Consider the following 8,467-nt stretch of genomic DNA (forward strand, 5'->3'; position numbering starts at 1 on the left):
GGAAACACATATTCTTAGGGTCAATTTGGTAAAACTGAATCACACTGCACAAGGTGCACAGCAGAATTATAAACATGGCATGTTCTCAGTATGTTTTCTGCTTCTTAAGGACCATCAAAAGCTCAGTGGCTATGAAAAATTCTACTGGTTCTAGACATAAATCTTAGTAATTATGAAAAGCCGAACAGGGCTGGATATTGTTTGTTCCTTAAAGCACGGAAAGTTGTGTTTTGTGTTGTTATGTATTCTTTGTGCTCCACTGATGCAATACTGAATGTTTTGCCCTTTTCTGTACTGACCAGCAAACTTTACCCACCCTTCAGCTATTTATCATTCAAAATTCAAATCTAACAAAAATTATGAATCAAGATGCTGTCAGACAGAGTGTTTTGACTCTGGCTTCTGGCCTTCCTTTTTAATAGTCAGAGGAGAAGAGATAGGATAACACTACACCTCAGTACTAGTCATAGAAATGGGCTTGAACTCAGTTCTGAAACTTTTAAAATCAGTAATGTGACTGATGTAAGCAAAATTAGGTGAATACTTATATATTTGAAACCCTGAAAAAGAATCAGGAAACATGAGAACACTTGCTGATGCTATGTATTTAGTTTGGCTTAGCACATTTACTTCTAGGTTTATATTTTTGTAGGTTTTCAATTTATTTCATTTTGATTTATTATAAAAAGCTATTGTCTGATAGACTGGAAATGGTGACGTTGAGAGTGATATGGATGGCTTCTGGTCCAAGTTCTGCAGGCAGAGAAGTATGTCAAGAAGGCCAGAGATATTTCCTGGAAACTGTAATGAGTTGTCATGGATCCAAATGTCTTAAGAGATTTTTCTACTAGACTATAACCTATTTTTTTTTTTAATTAAAACAGGTTTTAGGGAAATGAATCCATATGAATACAAGATTACTGAAAGCTTCTGCTTCCTCTAATCTATACAGTCAGTATCGACCTTCATGTTCAAGGTGTCAACTGTTCATAAAAAGCAGAAGCAGGAAATACTTTGATCCGGAACATTAGATATGCTACTATGTCATACCAATAATTTTTTCCTTACTCATTTTTAAACACCCTGTTAATTCTCTGCAACTATTGAGTCCAGATGAGATGCAATAACATTTTTGCAAGCTAGTACTAGACTAAAAGATAGCATTTCATACCCTAACATGGCTAGCTGGAATACAATGTTGTATTGTTCAGTAATATTATTTACGTGTTGTGAAACAGATTAAAATAATACCATTTTGTATAGATGGAATTTGCAAGACACTAATGATTTCAAATGTGGTATTATTTATTCCAAAGGAAGATTTCCTACAATTCATTTTTTCTGTGGGGAAAAAAAAAGACCAAGGTAAATTAAAAATGAGTTCTGGATCAGAACAAAACCTGGGCTGAATAGTTAGCAAGAAATGAAATATGTAAGTTTTTTAGCGTGTGTGTATGTATATACACATGCATGTATATCTTATTGCCTTTGGAAAAAGTTCTCAAAAATATTTCCCCTCAAGCCAGGATCAAGTTGAGGACATAAGAGGAAATACAAATACTGCTGCTAGAATTGCTCTCGCCCTATATTACAGGAGAGTAATGTATTATCCAGCTTACTTGCTGCTGGCTGCATTCTTTCCGTCCATTAATAGGCAGAATACAGGACAAAATACCGTTCTCCATGTATTTTATTCCTCCACTCTGTGCAAATTCAAGCCTACTTAAAACATTTTCCTTGACTGCGCTTAGAGGGGCTGTGACAGTAAACAACAATAGCAGCTTGTAAATCTTTGCAATTGTAGCAGTGTTCACTTAATTGCTGTTACCCAGTCTATTTAACTGTTAGTGCTGCTGCACAGACCCAAAGTCACTCAAAATTTCCAGAGTCTCTCATTTTGGACTTAGTTCCTGCCTGCTAGAGCATATCCGTCAACCTGGCAATGTCCCTTGCATGAAAAGGCTTCAACATGCTTTTCAAATGCCGCTCTGCCTATGTTTTCAGTACTGGTAACTGCCTGTCAGTTATTGGTACAGCTTCCTTTGCACTGAAAATGAAAGCAGATTGGTTTATAAGAGGAAGGATTTTTACTAGGTAGGTTTGACCCTCTCATGCTTCCCAAGTGTATTTCTCAGTGTTCACTGGATTTTCATAGGAATCCTGTTTGTCATCACACAAGATACCAGAGTTTTTTATTTTGACTTTTAAGAGCTCACATTGGTGCAATTTTTCTGCAGGTTTTGTCTTAGTTTATAATAAATTCCAGAATTACACATTTAGGTAAATTGAATAATTGTTGGAAAATACCTACTACTGAAACATCTTAATTTTTGTGGTTTAAATCATGGTCACTTGCAGGTGTTCTAAGTTTAAACAAAATGAAAGAAAGGTCTCCAAATTCTTCCGTTATCATTGCTTACATATACAGCTTTCAAAAATGTTAAATATGCAGTTCACACCCCTGCATGTCATAGGACTCAGCACCAGGGCTCTAGGTGAATAATAGCCTGTACTAAATGTGATATTAGGATAGAAACGTAAGCAGCCTCTTCCAGCCTTAACCAGTAAGGACACATGCTACCAGAAACTGCAGCTGGCCATTATCATTTTATAGACTGGTCCAAGAGATAAAATGGCCAGAAGAGATTAACCCCAAATCAAATACAGAAGAAAACCCAAGAGAATTACACATATATTTGGAGATGTGGACTTTTTTTTTTTTTTTTTTTTTTTTTTTGCACACACCTCACTGAAAAACAAGATTACATGCAGCAAACTGAAATACCCTGCAAAGACAATAGAGAGCAGCAGAGGAAATGCAGTGACAGCTGAGTGAGGGTTTAGAAAATAAATTTATAGGTAATGAACAAAGAAGAAGCATCAAGGTTATTCACGGCTCCTAGGGAGGTCCTAAACACTGTCAGGCCATCAGCCATAAATTATTCCTTTTAGTCAAAACTTCTGTCCACATATTTTTAGGTGCAGACAGTTGTCTGAATGTCACACAAGTCCTATTGTCAAGTCTTGATATCTGTATCCATAAAATCAGGGGTGGGCATCCTGCCTAAAAGTCACAAGCTGTCCAGATTTCTGTCACCTGCCACCAGGCCCACTTGGAAGCTGTTCTCATCTATTAATATTTATGCTTTCCCCAGTCTGATTGTATGGAATGGAATTTTTTTTCTTTTTTTCTGATAAAGAAGCCAGAGATTTGGTGGCAATGACCTTTGAGCATTAGCAGCCTTCATTCTATTCTCATGCTGATGAGGTGTATTTTTATTTCTTAGCTTGAGCATATTGCTCAAGTCCTGGTGCATCTCAGTGGCTGCCTTTGTTTGTTTGTGCCTTATGGTCTTTCTCCATAAGGTGTTACGGAAATTCTTTCATTAGCTGCTCCTGAGGCTGAAATCCTCTCCTACTCACTCTAATACTGAGACTTAATGAGAAATACAGACATTTTATTTAATGTTAATGAGAGCTTTTGCCACTGACTCATCTTATTTGATGCTTCACTATGCATACACCAAGTTGTGACTGATTGATTCATTCTGTGAAAGGCTTACATCCTAGTAATTTAGTGCTTAGTTTCTTCCTGTTATTTTGAAAGCAAACTCTCTCCACTATCTAGCAGTGCAATATTTTTAAAACCAGCGCTGAAATACTGAATGTTTCCTCAGTGAGCATTTATAGCTTGTTTTCCTAAGGGCACCTGCTTTCAGCAGTCATGAAGAGCCACATATTTATATTTAATCATTTTATTGTTCAGAGCAGTTCTACTAATTTCAGTATCAGGAAATAAAATACTGTCTGATATGGACACAAACTGAAGAATCTAGACCCAAAATTTCAGTTGGCAGCAGGACATCTCGCATTGTGAAATATACTGTTGTCTTCTTGGATGGGTTACAGGTGCTGAAGTACAGTGAGATGCCAGGAAAAAAAAATAAATAGCCAAAATTTCAAAGCATTGGCAAGAGGCCACCTTTTGCCCTTGAATGTGGGATACAAAGTTCCCATTGATTTGGATAAGAGGCTCCTGCAACCGAGGGCAAAATTTGGCACAGGAACAATGGATAACTAATCACTTCCGCTGCCTTTGGGTTTTATTATTTGATTATTAGTACTGAGTAACGGCAGTGCTTCAAAATCCTGTTGTGCTGGGGTTTGTGGAGAGAAACAAAATGACATGATCTTCATTGCTGAGTCCAAATAATCTGATCTAAGAGAAACCTGGCCAGTATCTAGCCCCTTGTTTCTAAACATACCTGCAAATCAGAGGTGTCTAACCCTCCCAATGCTCATATGCATCCACATGGAAGGTGACACACACCATCCTGTGACCTGACCCAAAACCAGCACACTGCCCAAAATATTCAGAAATTAGGACCACTTTAAATTACAGGGTGTAGGAAAGAGCTTTTCTGTTCATATGTGGCACAATCTACCACACCAGGCTAGCCAGTGCCGTGTTCCTGAATTACAAATGAAATTGACAAAAGTGTTTAAATCATATCTACAGAGTTAATTTATACCCATGAAAACAAGAACAGATGTTGGAGGACCCAATCTCTTTTCTTCGGCATAAGTGTGCTTCTCCAGGCCAAAATCTTATATAAATAGACTCAACCTATGAAGACTAGCTCAAGGCAGCGCAGATGCTGCTGCTGTGTGCCAGACTGTGCTTCCCTCCTGACTGCAGGCACTCGGGCCACTGCCAAAAGATGGTACGTGGCAATGTCATTTGCATCCTCCTTGCAGGTTTGGGGGTTTTTTTGCTGTTTTTTGGTTTGGTTTGGTTTGGTTGTTTGTCTTTAAATTAAGGTTTCTTTGCTAGCAACAATGGCTTCACTGTAGTCCTAGTGATTGCTTTTGAGAAGATGGGATTTTGCTATCCTGACTGATAGTTCTCCTTGGCATGTGCTAACCTCTCATTTAAGTTGGCCATTTAACCTCTACAAGCTGATGATAGAGGAGAGGTCATATGAACATGCTCTGGTGCATCTTTTGTACTGGCTAGATTTTCCCCTCTTTGCCTCTCGGCATCAACACGGTGAATTTAGTCAGTGTTTAAAGGGCCACTGATGCATTTGAACAGGTTAGAAGGCAGAGCTCATAAGCAGCATGGAAAGAAGTCCTGGTAGATGAAACACTGTGAAAGATAAGATGTAATTTTGCAAGTAATCAATATATTTTCTTTTCATAGAACAACTACTAATATACCATTGGTTTAATATCCACTGGCACCTCCACGTTTATCAATAAGAAAAGATCTCTTTGTCCATATTAATCACACAATGCTAGTTACTGTCAATTAGTACTTACTCTCAAGCTTTCCTCTTGCAATACATTAATCTATTCAGTTTTAATCAACAGTCGAAATAGAAGAGAGAATTCTGGTCTCAAAAAGCTGTCAATACTGACTCAATAGCACAGTAAAAACATCTAGTCTGGGATTATGCTAATGAGATAATTATTTATGGCCTGAAACTGCAAACCTAATGGAAGCAACAGTCATCTTACCTTCAGAGAGAAATTATAGGAACAAAACCCTAAAAAAGGCAAGGTCTAAACCTGTGTCTTATGCTGCAGATAGGAATGAAACTGTGCAAGAAGGGGTGCTGAATGAATAATGCTCATGGGTTTAAATCTGCTCCAGTCTAATGCTGCAAGGCCACAGCCAGTAAAGCTAGGATTTTCCACTGACTACCTTGGGGTTTACAGCCAGTCATCGATTAACACAGCTAAATCAAGCAAACAAATTGCAGTATCTTCTGCAGATGATAGAGTTGGGCTGGTGGTTACATAGAAATCTGTGTAGTTCAGAATGATGCACAATGAAACAAAAAGGAGGCGTATGTTCTTATTGCCACAATGCTGCATGAAACAAAGTTTTTGAAACCCTTTTGAAAAAAAGTTAAGAAGGAGGCACTATGAACACTGACCACAAAGCTCTGCCTATCTGACACAGAACTGTGCAGTGCTCCTGTCTGATCTAAATAAAAAGGGCTAGAAAGACCCACCTTTTCTGTTCTCACTGAGGCCAGAAATACATTATAACTTTATCTATTGGATTTTTTTTTCACTTTTGGATTATGATTTGTAACAATGACATTTGAAAAGTCACATGATTCATTTCTCCTCTGGCCTTTCCAGTTACGAGCACCAAATTGCCTTTAATTCTATTTTTCTGATAACCTGATGTGACAACATCTTGTACAGTAGATATGAAAAAAAAAAAAGCAAGAACTATAAACATCTGTTTCCTGGCTTCTTTTTTTTTTTTTCTTTCTGGTGGAGTTTATTAAATCCAAATGGAAGAATTTTCAATCCCGTTAGAAAACAGCCCCCTCTTGTGATGGAAAAGCAGTTTCTGCAACATGTGCATACAGTATGATGAAATAACAGGGAAACACCAGCACAGATGGGATAAGGGGAAAACTAGCAACCAAGAAAAATTCCATTATCCTAGTCTCAAAATTGCTCATTTTGCATGGTTTCTTTCATAACTGTCTTGTGACATGTATCTATTTAAAGATTTCAAAGTTCTGTTCTCTTTAGTAAAAGCAGTAAACTAGTTGCATTGCTGAAACATCCCTCTCTACTCCCTTTCACCTCTTCTGCTTTGTTTTATTTCTCTGTTTAGAGTACAGTAGAGCAGAGAAGCTCTCTGCCATAAATTCATTTGCTTCTACACCTATACTAATTTTTTGTTTCACCCATCCATGCTTTAGTTTCTTAATGTTAGATTATAAGCTTTCTGGGGCAAGGATTGTTTTACTGCATGCTTATACAGTGCCTGGAACAGTGAGGACCTGAATTAGTTATTCCACACCCTGTTCAACAGCATCATTTTCATCCTTCTCCTGCTATATTGACAGCAGGACTTGAGGAGCTTTGTGGTCAGCAAAACAATGAATTAGTCCAGCCAAAAACTAACCTGACCCCAAAAAAAGAGGAAAAAAATCAAATTATGAATATGAGAAACAAGTGATGGAAGTCTTAGTCATAGACCACTTCCTCCCATTTCCTGTCTGCTGCCAAGATGACCGTGCCCAGCGGCGCAATACCTTACACAGAGACTTCTAAAAATATCCAGTTTGTCTTGGACTTCTTTCATGTCATTGCTGAACTATTCACTTCCACGAAAGGAATTCGTTTGCTCCACTTTAGGGCTCAGCTAGACTTTTTTTTTTTCCTGTTTCTAGATTCACACAAACTTTAAGATTTCGGTGTGTCATATGTATGTGTTCCTTACATATGTTATATTGTGAGGAACTTTGGCATTTAAAACTGCCCAAGAGAGACAGGTGGTTCCCCAAAGTTAGCCATAACAAGTGTTCAAAATTTTAAATAGTTAATGCTGAAGACTAATGACATAAACCTCACAGAACATTAGATGCTATGACTATTGTTTGCTCTGTATAAAGCTCCAGCTGTGTTACTAATGCCCACAGGATGAGCTGACTCACATTGTATGTATTTGTTTAATTGACTTAGACTCTTCTCAATAGTGTCGAACTTGTTACAAAAACGAGATCTGTGGCTTGTAATCTGAAGTGAACACAGGTTGCTCATGTCACATGTTTAAACACGTCATTCAGCCACAAAATAAACCACACCCTGCAAGACCATGCTTTCACTCTGTTAGGACACATAACTATTCCACTGAATAAGTTCTCACTGTCACAGCAAAATGTGACTTGTTCGTAGTTAGTCAAGTGACTTCACGTTTCCTTTCTTTGAGTTCCGCCTCTGAGTTTCATTTTTAATTTCCCCTGTTGGAGGCACTCCAAACATTACCAGTCCTGGACTCAGCTTTGTGTTGTATACAACACTCAAAATCACATTATTTCATGTCGTTTCCATACCAAGTTATACAGTCTTCTCCCAGAACAGCTCAAAACTAAGACTAAAATGACAAGAAATCTATGGCCCTCATCTGTGGAAACAGAGGAGGTTTCCATTCTTTAGAGGGCAAGGCTTCTTGCTACAGAACAACCAGTTCAGATCTCTATACCTCATCTGTGCCACTGCTTCAGAGTAGCAAGCAGGCATTGTCAACAGTCTTGTGGCCGCTCTGAGTGACTCCCACACACCAGTTAAAAAAAAAAAGAAATGCCACAAGACCTGCTTCTCTTTTTGTCCTGGTTTTGGCTGAGACAGAGTCAACTTTCCTCATAGTAGCTACTGTGAGGCTACATTTTGGATTTGTGCTGAGAGGAAGGCTGATAACATACTGATGTTTACAGCTGTTGCAAAGCCAGTCAAGGGTTTTTCAGCTCGTCTATCGTTGCCAGTGTCTGCAGGTGCAGGAGAAGCTGGGAGGGAGCACAGCCCCAATTATGAGCCTAGGATTTGACTTTGGGCTTAGGATTGAGACCCAAATTGGTCAATAGTCTATTCCATATCATGCTCGTCATGCCCAGTATATAGACGAAAATCTGTCCAGAAGTGCTCTCTCTCAGTC

This window comes from Pterocles gutturalis, unplaced genomic scaffold, assembly GCF_000699245.1.
Source record: "Pterocles gutturalis isolate BGI_N339 unplaced genomic scaffold, ASM69924v1 scaffold6640, whole genome shotgun sequence".
Taxonomy (NCBI): Eukaryota; Metazoa; Chordata; class Aves; order Pterocliformes; family Pteroclidae; genus Pterocles; species Pterocles gutturalis.